The following is a 19,809-nucleotide window of genomic DNA, read 5'->3' as shown; positions in this document are numbered from 1 at the left end:
CAGTGGACGCTGAGGGTTGTTCTTGACGAGATGAATTGATGATATAATTGAATAATGATGATGATTATTGAATGAGGAAGTTGAGCTCCCTGGGTAGACGCAGTGAAGTGATTTCACTGCTCCAGGTTGATAATGAGATACTTTGAGCTCCCTGGGTAGAGGCAGTGATGTGATTTCACTTGCTCCAGGTGAGGATAAGAGGTAATGCTATAGAATTATTGAGACAAAATAACTGGTGATGGTTTGGCTTATGATTCTGATTCTGATTTTTTGAAGAGTTAGAAAGTTGGGAAGCAAGAAAGATATCAATCAGATTTAGCATTCCCTTATGACAGTTGCCTGTTTATGGACTAGTGAGAACATAGGGTGAATATTTGGTGAAAGGAAGTTTAGGATGCTTAGTGAGTTTTTATTGCAATGCATTGTATTTATTTGGCACTTTTACCGTACTGGGAACCCATGGGTCGGGGGTTCTCATTCCGTATATATCTCTTTTTTTTTCAGATACAGGTTCAGGTGCTCAGAAGTGAGCTGTGGTTCATCTGAGAGATGGCGAATATCTTTACATTCTCTACTTAATATTTACATAGAATCTCTCCACCTTTATTTGAAAAGCTTTATTATGTATTGAGCTCTTTTGAACTTGCCTATAGAGGCTCTTATGTTTCTTTTGGGAGAGATTAGGAGTTTCTGTTGTCAACTACTTTCATACTGTACCCTAGCCGGCCTAAACTTAGCGGGTCGCGACTAGTGGCTATTTACTTATGTTATATATCTATATACTGTCTTTCTCTTACTCTCCTTTATGCCTTTATTTATATATCGCTTTTGGCTTCACGCTTTATCTTTTAGTTATCGATACGTGAGTGATACGACTTCGCGATTTTATTCTTACTCTTTTCAGGCTTCTCGATTAATACTCCTTTCAATTATACTTATAATTATGTATTGAAAATCCATCTTGAGAGTCGTACCACCTTATTATCATTGACTTATGACTCGAGCATAAGGATTTGGATATTAGGGTATTACATTATGGTATCAGAGCAGTTCATCCTCGTGAGCCTGAGGGATGGAACTGCTTATGCTTCAATGCATACTCTGAGTCTGTGTCTGTGCTAGTTAGGGTATCTAACTGATACGTCTATCATGAAGTTCATGAGTGCACCTTTGGTAATTTGAAGCACTTTACTTGAGATATTGAGACTGATCACCTTGATATCACTTGTTTTGTGTGAACAGGAACCAAATGGCGCCGCGTGGACGCGGTCAAGGTCGTACTAGTGCTCAGGAACCGAGAATCAACCCAAATGACCCGGTAAACTTTATGGCGACGTTGGAGAATATGGCTGCTTCTATGCAGGCCACTGCAGCGGCTCTTGGGCAACAGATGAACAATAATGGCAATGGCGATGGTGGAGCTCAGGGCCCAATGACACTAGCAACCTTCTTAAAGGTTAATCCACCCAAGTTCAAAGGAACTACCAACCTGACTGAAGCCGATACCTAGTTTCAGGCTATGGAGCGAGCACTGCAAGCATAGTTGGTACCTGAAGAGCAGTGTGTTAAATTTGCTACCTATCTGCTCACTGGGGAAGCATCGCATTGGTGGCTAGGAACCCGACATCTCCTGCAGCAGGGTGGTGACCCTATCACTTGGGATGCCTTCCAGGTGGAATTCATAAGAAGTACTTTCCGAATGCTGTAACACCCTAATTAGCCTAAGCCTTACCTCGCATCGTAAAGCCAAGGTCAATCAGAGATTACGACAGTTCTAAACTCATACATAATATATACATATATATATAAAGAATAGTATAATCTAGAAGCCCGATGAAAGATATAGCTCAAAAACAGAATTTCGAAGCACAAACGTACTAACGGAGCTACTAGCTTAAGGCATAAGAAACAGAGAAGATATAACAAAAGATAAGTATATAATATCATAGGGAACTAGTCACGACTCGCAGAGTTTAAGCCGGTTAGCCATATACTGATATACAAAACCATACAGTGAAAACAGCTTATACAAGTTTTGTTCTCTCAAATACATGCCTCTAGGCAAAACAAAATACAAAAGGAGAGATGTATAAACAAAATAAACCAAAAAGAACTCCAAAATGATCCAAGATTCTCTGCTTCTGTCACCAACCAAAGCAACTCACCGAGGTGGGTTGCGACCTGCATCTGAAAAACACAACAACAATATGGTATGAGAACCGGCGGTTCTCAGTATGGTAACAGTCCCAGTGATATAGGATATAAGACCTCGGGACGCCAAAGGCAATCCTAAGCTTCATATCAATCACAAGATTCAACTTAAAGCATTCTAAAACATTTAAGCATAATATACCAACTTGACTTAAATAAACCAGGTTATCTATCTTAAGGGATTTCTATTCTAACCAAACACCGCTGTCCCACAGCCTTCACCAACCAATCCTCCATGCGATCCCATCGCCACCGCCTTCCGAACCTCCTCAATCCCAGCAGAAAACACAGATAATGTTCAAAGCAAGTAAAGCACAAGTAGTAGCATATATGGCAAATAATTCAGATAGCAAGTAAGCATGTTATTCAATTAGGCAAACCATTACAAGTAGACAAAGCATACAAGCAGATAGGAAATGCATATGATGAATGCCTGCCCTACTGGCTGTGATATCACATTGTCGGTTCAACTGCCAACCCGACACATCTCCATGGAGACGTTGCCCTTCGGATTTCTCATATGGGAACCCCCGAGATATAGTGCCCGGATCACTGTCCAGGTACCGGCGCCTGCTCGCCCTATAGATCCAAAGGGATGCGAGCGGGATATTCTTGCCTCAGACCTCACATCTCAACGTAAGCGGGATTAACCACCGTCCTTATGCCGCCGCCACTACCTCGACAGGCGGGATTAACCACCGTCCCTGCCAGGCGCATAGCGTCTCAAAATATCATGTAAAAATATTATTTCAATGGTTTTCAAAAGTATTTTCAGCATACATAGATCCATCACTTCAATCTGAGTCCCCGACTCATCTCAACCACTGTCCCTTTATAACTCAGTTTCCAAATACCAAAAGTCTATCATTCCTCATCTCATATACCAATCATCCTTCACCTAACGTCAAACCATTCTCAGCACGCCAGAAACCTAGGCCTCCGTTTTCTAATTTACCTTAAAATCATGTACTAGAGCCCTTAATTTATATCCCATGTTCTAATACTCAAAACTAGGCCCAAACGTCTTAAAATGTTGTTATAGAAGCTTACAACTTTGTTGAAAAGGCAAAATAGTTGAAAACAAATAAATTTTTGAGAAACAGGACGTGTGCACCCGCACATATCAGAAGTAATGAAATTCTGCAACTTTGGAAAATTTCAGATTTTTAACACCAACTTTGAATGATCATAACTTCCTCTTCCAAATTCCAATTTTTTACAAACTTTATATCGATTCGAACAGTTTTCAATAAGCTTTAATGCTAAACTAATTTCAATAGATTTTGAAAACCAAGGCATAAGTTATAATTAGACAAAGTTCACAAAAAGTCAACTTTTACCAAGACTCACAAGAATCTCAATTTACCAACTTTCATAACCCAATCCAACCAAAACCACATCAATTCTATCACATATCAGAATTTACCATTTTCCATATCCAATTTACCACTCCACCATATATAATCATCAATTCTCACTATCAAATACATAATAATACCCTTACTAACCATCATCATTATTAATTTCAACATCAAACTCCAACATCATATTATCAACATCAATATAACCATTTATCAACAATCCCAACACTCACCTTCAATTACCAAAAATATCAATATTTATCATCCATTATCAACCACATCAACAAACCCTCATCAACAACAATAAATCATACATCCCTCATCAACCTGTATAATCATTAAATTCCAACAACATCATTATTCATCATCAATCATTAAATACCAACAACCTCATCAACAACACTAATCATCAATACTCATTAACACCAACAATTCTCCATAATCATCCTTAATCACAATATTCCAAGGATACCAACAATTAACATCAATTTACACATAATCATTCATACACCAACAACATTCAATCCTATCTTAGGGTCAACTAACCTAAGTGTCCATGAATATTATATACTACATAGAGGAAACCGAAACCATACCTTGGCCGATTCCCTTTATGCACCCAAACTCAAAATGAGCACCAACAAGCTTCCAACCATAATCTAAGCTTTCAAATCCACTCCAACAAGCACAAATAAGTTCCAAAAGCTCCCAAAGCCACAATAATCAAACTATATACATATAAATCACCACAAATCAACCTAGGGTTCAACATAAGCATAATCTCACAAGGGTTTAAGAGCTTTTATCTTTCCCAACAGATTTGATAACACAAATCCAAAGCTAAGCAAGGATTAGAGCAAACCTAAACATCCAAAATCATAAAAACCCATTTAACCCAAAACTCTAATAAAACCCGAAATTTTGAAGAGAGAAACTGGGAAGATTTCGTGATTACCTTGAGGGTTTCTTGGGTGGGTTTTGTAGAGCTCTTCATAAGGAATGCGTAGCCGCAAACGGTGCGGCGATCGGAGCTCCGTAGCTCAAGATATGAGCTTGGGAAGTTTGAAGTGAATAGTAACAATGGTGAAAAGCTCTCACCTCTCTCCTCACTTCAGCTGCTGTTGTGTTTAGGTTATGAGGGTGAAAGTGGCTGAAATGGGTTCATTTAAGTGTATTTATATGTTAGGCTTGGGCCCAACTTGGGCCCGGTCCAATCCGTTAGTGTTTTTAGCCCGTTTGGCCTAACTTCGGGCCAAATCTTTAAAATTAAAGCCCAGTTTTCCATTTCTAATGTTTTTCTAAGGTTTTTTGACGGTTTTCACTTTTCTCGTGCGGTACCAGGTAGACTTGAACCTGTTCAACCGGTTCAACTACCGGTTTGCAATTTTTCACGGTTTTTCGTAGAAAGCACATTTTCTGACTCAGAAAGACTCACTGAGTCCAAAAATTACCTTTAAATCTCCAAATTCTCTCTCTAACTTTTTGGAATCTAATTTGGGCAATTAATCACTTAATTAACCGGTTGATTAGTTGCGGTTCTTACAAATGCTGCCAGGACGGCCAAGGAATTGGAGTTACTGCAGTTGAAGCAGGGTGCTATGTCCGTGTCTGAGTATGCAGACAAATTTGAGGAGCTATTCAGGTTTCCCCGCATGTGTCAGGAAACTCCGGGAGACTTCGAGGAATAAAAGTGCATTAAGTATGAAGTAGGGCTCAGGAGCGATATCTTAAGTTCAGTGGGACCAATGGAGATCAGAACTTTCTCAGAGTTGGTGAATAAGGGCAGGGTTGCTGAAGAGTGTGTGAAAAAGGTGGCTGCAGAAAGAGGAAGTCACAGGGGACCTTTTCAACAGAACCGAGGAAAGGACTTTTGGTGCACGAAATTGTGATGTCCAGGCTCAAACAATCCCTGGCAACGTGAGCAACTTGGTGCGCTGATCTCAGTACATAATTGTCACAACTTCGATACAACTAACCAGCAAGTGCACTGGGTCGTCCAAGTAATACCTTACGTGAGTAAGGGTCGAATCCCACGGAGATTGTTGGTATGAAGCAAGCTATGGTCACCTTGTAAATCTCAGTCAGGCAGATATAAAGTGATAATGGTGTTTTCGAATATTATATAATAAAATAGGGATAGAGATACTTATGTAAATCATTGGTAGGAATTTCAGATAAGCGAATGGAGATGCTTTTCGTTCCTCTGAACCTCTGCTTTCCTGCTATCTTCATCCAATCAGTCTTACTCCTTTCCATGGCTGGCTTTATGCAAGGGCATCACCGTTGTCAGTGGCTACATCCCCTCCTCTCAGTGAATAATATGCTCATGCACCCTGTCACGGCACGGCTATTCATCTGTCGGTTCCCGATCATGCTGGAATAGGATTCACCCTCCTTTTGCGTCTGTCACTAACGCCCAGCACTCGCGAGTTTGAAGCTCGTCACAGTCATTCAATCATTGAATCCTACTCAGAATACCACAGACAAGGTTTAGACCTTCCGGATTCTCTTGAATGCCGCCATCATTCTAGCTTACGCCACGAAGATTCTGGTTAGGAGATCTAGGAGATACTCATTCTAGCTTAATTCATGTAGAACAGAAGTGTTTGTCAGGCACGCGTTCATAAGGGAGAAGGATGATGAGCGTCACACATAATCATCACCTTCATCACGTTCTTGGGTGCGAATGGATATCTTAGAAGCGAAATAAGAAGAATTGAATAGAAAACAGTAGTACTTTGCATTAATCTTTGAGGAACAGCAGAGCTCCACACCTTAATCTATGGAGTGTAGAAACTCTACCGTATGAAAATACATAAGTGAAGGTCCAGGCATGGCCGTGTGGCCATCCCCTATTGTCTAAGAACAATGCGTTCAAAGATGCCTAATACAGTAGTAAAAGGTCCTATTTATAATAAACTAGTCACTAGGGTTTACATGAGTAAGTAATTGATGCATAAATCCACTTCCGGGGCCCACTTGGTGTGTGTTTGGGCTTGGGCTTGAGTGTTGCACGTGCAGAGGCCAATTGTGGAGTTGAACGCCAGTTTCTGTGCCAGTTTGGGCGTTCAACTCTGGTTTTGGATCCTTTTCTGGCGCTGGACGCCAGATTTGGGTAGAAGGCTGGCGTTGAACGCCAGTTTACGTCATCAATTCTTGGCCAAAGTATGGACTATTATATATTGCTGGAAAGCCCTGGATGTCTACTTTCCAACGCAATTGAAAGTGCGCCATTTCGAGTTCTGTAGCTCCAGAAAATCCACTTTGAGTGCAGGGAGGTCAGAATCCAACAGCATCAGCAGTCCTTTTTCAACCTCTGAATCTGATTTCTGCTCAAGTCCCTCAATTTCAGCTAGAAAATACCTGAAATCACAGAAAAACACACAAACTCATAGTAAAGTCCAGAAATGTGAATTTAACACAAAATCTATTAAAAACATCCCTAAAAGTAACTAGATCCTACTAAAAATATACTAAAAACAATGCCAAAAAGCGTATAAATTATCCGCTCATCACAACACCAAACTTAAATTGTTGCTTGTCCCCAAGCAACTAAAAATCAAAATAGGATAAAAAGAATAGAATATACTATAAATTCCAAACTATCAATGAAACAGAGCTTCAATCATATGAGCGGGACTTATAGCTTTTTGCCTCTTGAATAGTTTTGGCATCTCACTTTATCCATTGAGGTTCAGAATGATTGGCATCTATAGGAACTCAGATTTCAGATAGTGTTATTGACTCTCCTAGTTCAGTATGATGATTCTTGAACACAGCTATTTTATGAGTCTTGGCCGTGGCCCTAAGCACTTTGTTTTCCAGTATTACCACCGGATACATAAATGCCACAGACACATAATTGGGTGAACCTTTTCAGATTGTGACTCAGCTTTGCTAAAGTCCCCAATTAGAGGTGTCCAGGGTTCTTAAGCACACTCTTTTTTTTGCTTTGGACCTTGACTTTAACCGCTCAGTCTCAAGTTTTCACTTGACACCTACACGCCACAAGCACATGGTTAGGGACAACTTGGTTTAGCCGCTTAGACCAGGATTTTATTCCTTTAGGCCCTCCTATCCACTGATGCTCAAAGCCTTTGGATCCTTTTTAATTGCCCTTGCCTTTTGGTTTTAAGGGTTATTGGCTTTTTGCTCTTGCCTCTTGGTTTTAAGAGCTTTTGGCTTTTTCTGCTTGCTTTTTCTTTTTCTTTCTATATTTTTTTTTTTCGCCTATTTTTTTTCTGCAAGCTTTGTTCTTTGCTGCTTTTTCTTGCTTCAAGAATCATTTTTATGATTTTTCAGATTATCAAATAACATGTCTCCTAGTCATCATTCTTTCAAGAGCCAACATATTTAACATTCTTAAACAACAACTTCAAAAGACATATGCACTGTTCAAGCATACATTCAGAAAACAAGAAGCATTGTCACCACATCAATATAATTAAACTAAGTTCAAGGATAAATTCGAAACTCATGTACTTCTTGTTCTTTTGAATTAAAACATTTTTTATTTAAGAGAGGTGATGGATTCATAGGACATTCATATCTTTAAGACAAAGTTACTAACTACTAATGATCATGTAATGAAGGCACAAACATAGATAAGCACATAACATAGAAAACGAAAAACAGAGAAAGTAAGAACAAGGAATGAGTCCACCTTAGTGATGTCCTTGAGCTCTTCTATGTCTCTTCCTTGTCTTTGCTGCTCCTCCTTCATTGCTTTTAGATCTTCTTTGATTTCATGAAGGATGATGGAGTGCTCTTGATGTTCCACCCTTAGTTGCTTCCAATAATTGTGTGGAAGAAAATGTATCCCCTGAGGTGTCTCAGGGATCTCTTGATTTGCAGTCAAATGTTCTACCACTGAGCTATAGACCCTTGATGGAAGCTTTTGTCTTCCCTTTCCTCTTTCTAGAGGCCTCTCTGGCCTTAGGTGCCATCAATGGTTATGGAGAAAAACAAAAAAGCTATACTTTTTACCACACCAAACTTAGAATGTTGCTCGCCCTCGAGCAAAAGAAGAAAGAAGAAGAAGATATGGAAGAGATGGATGGGAGTGTGTATTCGGCCATATGGGTGGGATTGGGTGGGAGAGAGATGTTGAATTTTGAAGGTAGTGGGTGTATGGATGTGAGTGGTAAATGGAAGACAGGAGGGATGAGTGTTTATTGGGAATAGAGGATGATTGAGAAGAGAGAAGAGAGTGAGTGGAGGTAGGTGGGGATCCTGTGGGGTCCACAGATCCTGAGGTGATCCTGTGAGGTCCACAGATCTTGAGGTGTCAAGGCTTTTACATCCCTGCACCAATTTAGGCATGCAAAATGCCCTTGCACATAACTCTGGGCGTTCAGCGCCAGGTTGGTGCCCATTTTGGGCGTTCAACGCCCATTTGCTGCCATTTCTGGCGTTGAACGCCAGAACCATGCTTGTTCTGGGCGTTCAGCGCCAGGATGCTCCCATTCTGGGCGTTCAGCGCCAGAACTATGCTCTGTTATGGCGTTTGAACGCCAGACAGATGCTCCTCCAGGGTGTGATTTTTCTTCTACTGTTTTTGATTCAGTTTTCAATTTTTATATTTATTTTGTGACTCCACATGATCATGAACCTAAGAAAACATGAAAAACAATAATAATAGAGTTAGATAAATAAATATTGGGTTGCCTCCCAACAAGCGCTTCTTTAATGTCAATAGCTTGACAGTGGGCTCTCATGGAGCCTCACAGATGTGCAGAGCTTTGTTGAAACTCTCCAACACCAAACTTAGAGTTTGACTGTGGGGGCTCTGGTTGACTCTGCTTGGAGAGAAGCTTTTCCTGCTTTCTCTCCATGGTTGCAGAGGGAGATCCTTGAGTTTTGAATGCAAGGGAGTTCTCATTCCATTGAAGGAATATTTCACCTCTGTCAACATCAATCACAGCTCTTGCTGTGGCCAGGAAAGGTCTTCCTAGGATGATAGATTCATCCTCCTCCTTTCCAGTATCCAGGACTATGAAATCAGTAGGTATGTAAAGGCCCTCAACCTTTACTAATACATCTTCTACTTGTCCATAAGCCTGTCTTCTTGAGCTGTCTGCCATCTCTAATGAGATTTTAGCAGCTTGCACCCCATAGATTCCCAGTTTCTCTATTACAGAGAGGGGCATGAGGTTTATTCCTGAACCAAGGTCACACAGAGCCTTAAAGATCATGGTGCCTATGGTACAGGGTATTACGAACTTTCCAGGATCCTGTCTCTTCTGAGGCAATGTCAGTTGATCCAGATCACTTAGTTCATTGATGAAAAAGGGAGGCTCAGCGTCCCAAGCATCAATGCCAAATAATTTGGCATTCAGCTTCATGATTGCACCAAGAAACTTGGCAGTTTGCTCTTCAGTAACATCCTCATTCTCTTCAGAAGAGGAATACTCATCAGAGCTCATGAAGGGCATAAGGAGGTTCAATGGAATCTCTGTGGTCTCTAGATGAGCCTCAGAGTCCTTTGGTTCCTCAGAGGGAAGCTCCTTATTGGTCACTGAACGTCCCAGGAGGTCTTCCTCCTTGGGATTCACGTCCTCTCCTCTCCTCACAGGTTCGGCCAGGGCACTTATGTCAATGGCCTTGCACTCTCCTTTTGGATTCTCTTCTGTATTGCTTGGGAGAGTACTAGGAGGGATTTCAGTGATCCTTTTACTCAGCTGGCCCACTTGTGCTTCCAGATTTCTAATGGAAGACCTTGTTTCATTCATGAAACTTACAGTGGCCTTAGATAGATCAGAGACTAGATTTGCTAAATTAGAAGCATTTTGTTCAGAGTTCTCTGTCTGTTGCTGAGTTGATGATGGAAAAGGCTTGCTATTGCTAAACCTGTTTCTTCCACCATTATTAAAGCCTTGTTGGGGCTTTTGATCCTTCCATGAGAAATTTGGATGATTTCTCCATGTTGAGTTATAGGTGTTTCCATAAGGTTCACCTAAGTAATTCACCTCTGCTATTGCAGGGTTCTCAGGATCATAGGCTTATTCTTCAGAAGATGCCTCTTGAGTACTGTTGGATGCAGCTTGCATTCCATGCAGACTCTGAGAGATCATATTGACTTGCTGAGTCAATATTTTATTCTGAGCCAATATGGCATTCAGAGTATCAACCTCAAGAACTCCCTTCTTCATAGGCGTCCCATTATTCACAGGATTCCTTTCAGAAGTGTACATGAACTGGTTATTAGCAACCATGTCAATGAGTTCTTGAGCTTCTGCAGGCGTTTTCTTTAGGTGAATGGATCCACCTGCAGAAGTGTCCAGTGACATCTTTGATAGCTCAGATAAACCATCATAGAATATATCCAGGATGGTCCATTCTGAAAGCATGTCAGAAGGACACTTTTTGGTCAACTGTTTGTATCTTTCCCAAGCTTCATAGAGAGATTCACCTTCTTTCTGTCTGAAGGTTTGAACATCAGCTCTAAGCTTGCTCAGCTTTTGAGGAGGAAAGTACTTGGCTAAGAAAGCCGTGACCAGCTTATCCCAAGAGTTCAGGTTGTCTTTAGGTTGAGAATCTAACCATAATCTAGCTCTGTCTCTTACAGCAAAAGGGAAAAGCATGAGCCTGTAGACTTCAGGATCTACTCCATTAGTCTTAACAGTATCACATATCTGCAAGAATTCAGTTAATAACTGAAAAGGATCTTCAGATGGAAGTCCATGAAACTTGCAGTTCTGCTGCATTAGAGAAACTAATTGAGGTTTCAGCTCAAAATTGTTTGCTCCAATGGCAGGAATGGAGATGCTTCTTCCATGTAAATTGGAATTAGGTGCAGTAAAGTCACCAAGCATCCTCCTTTCATTATTATTATTTTCGGCTGCCATCTCCTCTGCCTGTTCGAAAATTTCTGAAAGGTTATCTCTGGATTGTTGTATTTTAGCTTCTCTTAATTTTCTCTTCAGAGTCCTTTCAGGTTCTGGATCTGCTTCCACAAGAATGTTCTTATCCTTGCTCCTGCTCATATGACAAGGAAGAATGGCCAGAAAAATGATAATAATAATAGAGATCCTTTATACCACAGTATAGGGATCCCTTTGTAAGTAGAAGAAGAGGGGGAGATAAAGGATGTGATGTAAAGGAAGAAACACAACTGTGAGGATTGGAATGTGAGATGAGATGTTAGGATATGAATGAATAAATAGAATGAGATGGGTGAGGAATAATTTTCGAAAATTATTTTGAAAAAGAGTTAGTGATTTTTGAAAATTGGTTTTTGAAAATTAGTTAGTATTTTTCGAAAATTTTTTTTTTTTCAAAAATAAAAAATAAAAATAATTAGTTAATTAAAAAGAAATTTTTGAAAAAGAGGGAAGATATTTTCGAAAATTGAGAGAGAGAGAGAGTTAGTTAGGTGGTTTTGAAAAAGTTAAGAAACAAACAAAAAGTTAGTTAGTTAGTTGAAACAAATTTTGAAAAGATAAGAAGTTGGGAAGTTAGAGAAGATATTTTGAAATCAAATTTTGAAAAAGATAAGATAAGAAGATTTTTTTTTTTTTTTGAAAAGATATGATAGAAATTAGTTTTTGAAAAAGATTTGATTTTTAAAATCACAATTAATGACTTGATTCATAAGAAATCACAAGATATGATTCTAGAACTTAAAGTTTGAATCTTTCTTAACAAGCAGGTAACAAACTTCAAATTTTTGAATCAAAACATTAATTGTTTATGTTATTTTCGAAAATTTAATACAAAAATAAGAAAAAGATTTTTGAAAAATATTTTTGAAATTTTCGAAAATAACTAAGAATTTTGAAAAAGATTTGATTTTTGAAAAAGATTTTGAAAAAGATAAGATTTTCAAATTGAAAATTTGATTTGACTCATAAGAAACAATTTGATTTTAAAAATTTTTGAAAAAGTCAATCCAAATTTTCGAATTTGAGGAGAGAAAAAGGGAAAGATATTTTTTTTATTTTTGAATTTTTATGATGCAAGAGAAAAAACACTAAAAGGATGCAATGCATGAAATTTTTAGATCAAAACAATGAGTGCATGCATGAATGCTATGAATGTCAAGATGAACACCAAGAACACTATGAAGAACATGATGAACATCAAAAATATATTTTTGAAAAATTTTTAATGCAAAGAAAACATGCAAGACACCAAACTTAGAATTCTTTAATGCTTACGCACTAAGAATTCAAGAATGCATATGATAAACATGAAAAGACACAAAACAAAAAATCATCAAGATCAAACAAGAAGACTTACCAAGAACAACTTGAAGATCATGAAGAACACTATGAATGCATGAATTTTCGAAATATGCAAGATGCATATGCAAGTGACACCAAACTTATAATGTGACTCAAGATTTAAACAAGAAACATGAACTATTTTTGATTTTTTTTTTATTTTATGATTTTTTTGGATTTTTAACTTATATTTTTCGAAAATTATTTAGAAAAAAGAAAAATAAGGATTCAAAATTTTTTTAATATGAATTCCAGGAATCTTATGCTCTAAAGCTCCAATCAAAGGGTCAGGCATGGCTTAATAGCCAGCCAAGCTTTAGTATGTAACTCAGACATGACACGCCTGACATTTCTTGCATTCAACAGCCAATTGGCTAAGAAAGACAAAGAAGCTCTTCTCTTGAGTATAAGGATTGAGACATGGCTTTACAGCCAGCCAGGCTCCAACATGCTTCATGAAACACTAGAATTCATTCTTAAAAATTCTGAAGCCATAGAATAATTTATTTTTGAAAACATTTTTATTTATTTTTTTTTCGAAAACAGATGAGAAAATTTTGAAAATATTTTTGAAAAGAAAATAAAAAGAAAATTACCTAATCTGAGCAACAAGATGAACCGTCAGTTGTCCAAACTCAAACAATCCCCGGCAACGGCGCCAAAAACTTGGTGCACGAAATTGTGATGTCCAGGCTCAAACAATCCCTGGCAACGTGAGCAACTTGGTGCGCTAATCTCAGTACATAATTGTCACAACTTCGATACAACTAACCAGCAAGTGCACTGGGTCGTCCAAGTAATACCTTACGTGAGTAAGGGTCGAATCCCACGGAGATTGTTGGTATGAAGCAAGCTATGGTCACCTTGTAAATCTCAGTCAGGCAGATATAAAGTGATAATGGTGTTTTCGAATATTATATAATAAAATAGTGATAGAGATACTTATGTAAATCATTGGTAGGAATTTCAGATAAGCGAATGGAGATGCTTTTCGTTCCTCTGAACCTCTGCTTTCCTGCTATCTTCATCCAATCAGTCTTACTCCTTTCCATGGCTGGCTTTATGCAAGGGCATCACCGTTGTCAGTGGCTACATCCCCTCCTCTCAGTGAATAATATGCTCACGCACCCTGTCACGGCACGGCTATTCATCTGTCGGTTCCCGATCATGCTGGAATAGGATTCACCCTCCTTTTGCGTCTGTCACTAACGCCCAGCACTCGCGAGTTTGAAGCTCGTCACAGTCATTCAATCATTGAATCCTACTCAGAATACCACAGACAAGGTTTAGACCTTCCGGATTCTCTTGAATGCCGCCATCATTCTAGCTTACGCCACGAAGATTCTGGTTAGGAGATCTAGGAGATACTCATTCTAGCTTAATTCATGTAGAACAGAAGTGTTTGTCAGGCACGCGTTCATAAGGGAGAAGGATGATGAGCGTCACACATAATCATCACCTTCATCACGTTCTTGGGTGCGAATGGATATCTTAGAAGCGAAATAAGAAGAATTGAATAGAAAACAGTAGTACTTTGCATTAATCTTTGAGGAACAGCAGAGCTCCACACCTTAATCTATGGAGTGTAGAAACTCTACCGTATGAAAATACATAAGTGAAGGTCCAGGCATGGCCGTGTGGCCAGCCCCTATGGTCTAAGAACAATGCGTTCAAAGATGCCTAATACAGTAGTAAAAGGTCCTATTTATAATAAACTAGTCACTAGGGTTTACATGAGTAAGTAATTGATGCATAAATCCACTTCTGGGGCCCACTTGGTGTGTGCTTGGGCTTGGGCTTGAGTGTTGCACGTGCAGAGGCCAATTGTGGAGTTGAACGCCAGTTTCTGTGCCAGTTTGGGCGTTCAACTCTGGTTTTGGATCCTTTTCTGGCGCTGGACGCCAGATTTGGGTAGAAGGCTGGCGTTGAACGCCAGTTTACGTCGTCAATTCTTGGCCAAAGTATGGACTATTATATATTGCTGGAAAGCCCTGGATATCTACTTTCCAACGCAATTGGAAGCGCGCCATTTCGAGTTCTGTAGCTCCAGAAAATCCACTTTGAGTGCAGGGAGGTCAGAATCCAACAGCATCAGCAGTCCTTTTTCAACCTCTGAATCTGATTTCTGCTCAAGTCCCTCAATTTCAGCTAGAAAATACCTGAAATCACAGAAAAACACACAAACTCATAGTAAAGTCCAGAAATGTGAATTTAACACAAAATCTATTAAAAACATCCCTAAAAGTAACTAGATCCTACTAAAAATATACTAAAAACAATGCCAAAAAGCGTATAAATTATCCGCTCATCACAACACCAAACTTAAATTGTTGCTTGTCCCCAAGCAACTAAAAATCAAAATAGGATAAAAAGAATAGAATATACTATAAATTCCAAACTATCAATGAAACAGAGCTTCAATCATATGAGCGGGACTTATAGCTTTTTGCCTCTTGAATAGTTTTGGCATCTCACTTTATCCATTGAGGTTCAGAATGATTGGCATCTATAGGAACTCAGATTTCAGATAGTGTTATTGACTCTCCTAGTTCAGTATGATGATTCTTGAACACAGCTATTTTATGAGTCTTGGCCGTGGCCCTAAGCACTTTGTTTTCCAGTATTACCACCGGATACATAAATGCCACAGACACATAATTGGGTGAACCTTTTCAGATTGTGACTCAGCTTTGCTAAAGTCCCCAATTAGAGGTGTCCAGGGTTCTTAAGCACACTCTTTTTTTTGCTTTGGACCTTGACTTTAACCGCTCAGTCTCAAGTTTTCACTTGACACCTACACGCCACAAGCACATGGTTAGGGACAACTTGGTTTAGCCGCTTAGACCAGGATTTTATTACTTTAGGCCCTCCTATCCACTGATGCTCAAAGCCTTGGGATCCTTTTTAATTGCCCTTGCCTTTTGGTTTTAAGGGTTATTGGCTTTTTGCTCTTGCCTCTTGGTTTTAAGAGCTTTTGGCTTTTTCTGCTTGCTTTTTCTTTTTCTTTCTATATTTTTTTTTTTCGCCTATTTTTTTCTGCAAGCTTTGTTCTTTGCTGCTTTTTCTTGCTTCAAGAATCATTTTTATGATTTTTCAGATTATCAAATAACATGTCTCCTAGTCATCATTCTTTCAAGAGCCAACATATTTAACATTCTTAAACAACAACTTCAAAAGACATATGCACTGTTCAAGCATACATTCAGAAAACAAGAAGCATTGTCACCACATCAATATAATTAAACTAAGTTCAAGGATAAATTCGAAACTCATGTACTTCTTGTTCTTTTGAATTAAAACATTTTTTATTTAAGAGAGGTGATGGATTCATAGGACATTCATATCTTTAAGACAAAGTTACTAACTACTAATGATCATGTAATGAAGGCACAAACATAGATAAGCACATAACATAGAAAACGAAAAACAGAGAAAGTAAGAACAAGGAATGAGTCCACCTTAGTGATGTCCTTGAGCTCTTCTATGTCTCTTCCTTGTCTTTGCTGCTCCTCCTTCATTGCTTTTAGATCTTCTTTGATTTCATGAAGGATGATGGAGTGCTCTTGATGTTCCACCCTTAGTTGCTTCCAATAATTGTGTGGAAGAAAATGTATCCCCTGAGGTGTCTCAGGGATCTCTTGATTTGCAGTCAAATGTTCTACCACTGAGCTATAGACCCTTGATGGAAGCTTTTGTCTTCCCTTTCCTCTTTCTAGAGGCCTCTCTGGCCTTAGGTGCCATCAATGGTTATGGAGAAAAACAAAAAAGCTATACTTTTTACCACACCAAACTTAGAATGTTGCTCGCCCTCGAGCAAAAGAAGAAAGAAGAAGAAGATATGGAAGAGATGGATGGGAGTGTGTATTCGGCCATATGGGTGGGATTGGGTGGGAGAGAGATGTTGAATTTTGAAGGTAGTGGGTGTATGGATGTGAGTGGTAAATGGAAGACAGGAGGGATGAGTGTTTATTGGGAATAGAGGATGATTGAGAAGAGAGAAGAGAGTGAGTGGAGGTAGGTGGGGATCCTGTGGGGTCTACAGATCCTGAGGTGATCCTGTGAGGTCCACAGATCTTGAGGTGTCAAGGCTTTTACATCCCTGCACCAATTTAGGCATGCAAAATGCCCTTGCACATAACTCTGGGCGTTCAGCGCCAGGTTGGTGCCCATTTTGGGCGTTCAACGCCCATTTGCTGCCATTTCTGGCGTTGAACGCCAGAACCATGCTTGTTCTGGGCGTTCAGCGCCAGGATGCTCCCATTCTGGGCGTTCAGCGCCAGAACTATGCTCTGTTATGGCGTTTGAACGCCAGACAGATGCTCCTCCAGGGTGTGATTTTTCTTCTACTGTTTTTGATTCAGTTTTCAATTTTTATATTTATTTTGTGACTCCACATGATCATGAACCTAAGAAAACATGAAAAACAATAATAATAGAGTTAGATAAATAAATATTGGGTTGCCTCCCAACAAGCGCTTCTTTAATGTCAATAGCTTGACAGTGGGCTCTCATGGAGCCTCACAGATGTGCAGAGCTTTGTTGAAACTCTCCAACACCAAACTTAGAGTTTGGATATGGGAGTTCAACACCAAACTTATAGTTTGGTTGTGGCTTCCCAACACCAAACTTAGAGTTTGACTGTGGGGGCTCTGGTTGACTCTGCTTGGAGAGAAGCTTTTCCTGCTTTCTCTCCATGGTTGCAGAGGGAGATCCTTGAGTTTTGAATGCAAGGGAGTTCTCATTCCATTGAAGGAATATTTCACCTCTGTCAACATCAATCACAGCTCTTGCTGTGGCCAGGAAAGGTCTTCCTAGGATGATAGATTCATCCTCCTCCTTTCCAGTATCCAGGACTATGAAATCAGTAGGTATGTAAAGGCCCTCAACCTTTACTAATACATCTTCTACTTGTCCATAAGCCTGTCTTCTTGAGCTGTCTGCCATCTCTAATGAGATTTTAGCAGCTTGCACCCCATAGATTCCCAGTTTCTCTATTACAGAGAGGGGCATGAGGTTTATTCCTGAACCAAGGTCACACAGAGCCTTAAAGATCATGGTGCCTATGGTACAGGGTATTACGAACTTTCCAGGATCCTGTCTCTTCTGAGGCAATGTCAGTTGATCCAGATCACTTAGTTCATTGATGAACAAGGGAGGCTCAGCGTCCCAAGCATCAATGCCAAATAATTTGGCATTCAGCTTCATGATTGCACCAAGAAACTTGGCAGTTTGCTCTTCAGTAACATCCTCATTCTCTTCAGAAGAGGAATACTCATCAGAGCTCATGAAGGGCATAAGGAGGTTCAATGGAATCTCTGTGGTCTCTAGATGAGCCTCAGAGTCCTTTGGTTCCTCAGAGGGAAGCTCCTTATTGGTCACTGAACGTCCCAGGAGGTCTTCCTCCTTGGGATTCACGTCCTCTCCTCTCCTCACAGGTTCGGCCAGGGCACTTATGTCAATGGCCTTGCACTCTCCTTTTGGATTCTCTTCTGTATTGCTTGGGAGAGTACTAGGAGGGATTTCAGTGATCCTTTTACTCAGCTGGCCCACTTGTGCTTCCAGATTTCTAATGGAAGACCTTGTTTCATTCATGAAACTTACAGTGGCCTTAGATAGATCAGAGACTAGATTTGCTAAATTAGAAGCATTTTGTTCAGAGTTCTCTGTCTGTTGCTGAGTTGATGATGGAAAAGGCTTGCTATTGCTAAACCTGTTTCTTCCACCATTATTAAAGCCTTGTTGGGGCTTTTGATCCTTCCATGAGAAATTTGGATGATTTCTCCATGTTGAGTTATAGGTGTTTCCATAAGGTTCACCTAAGTAATTCACCTCTGTTATTGCAGGGTTCTCAGGATCATAGGCTTCTTCTTCAGAAGATGCCTCTTGAGTACTGTTGGATGCAGCTTGCATTCCATGCAGACTCTGAGAGATCATATTGACTTGCTGAGTCAATATTTTATTCTGAGCCAATATGGCATTCAGAGTATCAACCTCAAGAACTCCCTTCTTCATAGGCGTCCCATTATTCACAGGATTCCTTTCAGAAGTGTACATGAACTGGTTATTAGCAACCATGTCAATGAGTTCTTGAGCTTCTGCAGGCGTTTTCTTTAGGTGAATGGATCCACCTGCAGAAGTGTCCAGTGACATCTTTGATAGCTCAGATAAACCATCATAGAATATATCCAGGATGGTCCATTCTGAAAGCATGTCAGAAGGACACTTTTTGGTCAACTGTTTGTATCTTTCCCAAGCTTCATAGAGAGATTCACCTTCTTTCTGTCTGAAGGTTTGAACATCAGCTCTAAGCTTGCTCAGCTTTTGAGGAGGAAAGTACTTGGCTAAGAAAGCCGTGACCAGCTTATCCCAAGAGTTCAGGTTGTCTTTAGGTTGAGAATCTAACCATAATCTAGCTCTGTCTCTTACAGCAAAAGGGAAAAGCATGAGCCTGTAGACTTCAGGATCTACTCCATTAGTCTTAACAGTATCACATATCTGCAAGAATTCAGTTAATAACTGAAAAGGATCTTCAGATGGAAGTCCATGAAACTTGCAGTTCTGCTGCATTAGAGAAACTAATTGAGGTTTCAGCTCAAAATTGTTTGCTCCAATGGCAGGAATGGAGATGCTTCTTCCATGTAAATTGGAATTAGGTGCAGTAAAGTCACCAAGCATCCTCCTTTCATTATTATTATTTTCGGCTGCCATCTCCTCTGCCTGTTCGAAAATTTCTGAAAGGTTATCTCTGGATTGTTGTATTTTAGCTTCTCTTAATTTTCTCTTCAGAGTCCTTTCAGGTTCTGGATCTGCTTCCACAAGAATGTTCTTATCCTTGCTCCTGCTCATATGACAAGGAAGAATGGCCAGAAAAATGATAATAATAATAGAGATCCTTTATACCACAGTATAGGGATCCCTTTGTAAGTAGAAGAAGAGGGGGAGATAAAGGATGTGATGTAAAGGAAGAAACACAACTGTGAGGATTGGAATGTGAGATGAGATGTTAGGATATG

The 19,809-nt window shown here is 39.6% G+C and overlaps 2 non-coding genes across 2 annotated transcripts; both read left to right on the top strand.

The window, feature by feature from the left end:
• Positions 1 to 10,915: 10,915 nt before the first annotated feature.
• LOC148581390 (small nucleolar RNA R71) lies at positions 10,916 to 11,023 on the top strand. The gene has a single exon (XR_015899002.1). It is a non-coding gene; the product is annotated as a small nucleolar RNA R71 (small nucleolar RNA).
• Positions 11,024 to 19,000: 7,977 nt separating this feature from the next.
• LOC148581389 (small nucleolar RNA R71) lies at positions 19,001 to 19,108 on the top strand. Its single transcript, XR_015899001.1, has one exon. It is a non-coding gene; the product is annotated as a small nucleolar RNA R71 (small nucleolar RNA).
• The last annotated feature ends 701 nt before the right edge of the window (positions 19,109 to 19,809 follow it).

Source organism: Arachis ipaensis, chromosome B10 (assembly GCF_059453495.1).
Source record: "Arachis ipaensis isolate K30076 ecotype BB chromosome B10, ASM5945349v1, whole genome shotgun sequence".
NCBI classification, from domain to species: domain Eukaryota; kingdom Viridiplantae; phylum Streptophyta; class Magnoliopsida; order Fabales; family Fabaceae; genus Arachis; species Arachis ipaensis.
Note: the sequence above shows the minus strand (reverse complement) of the source record. Positions and strands in the feature narration are given on the sequence as shown.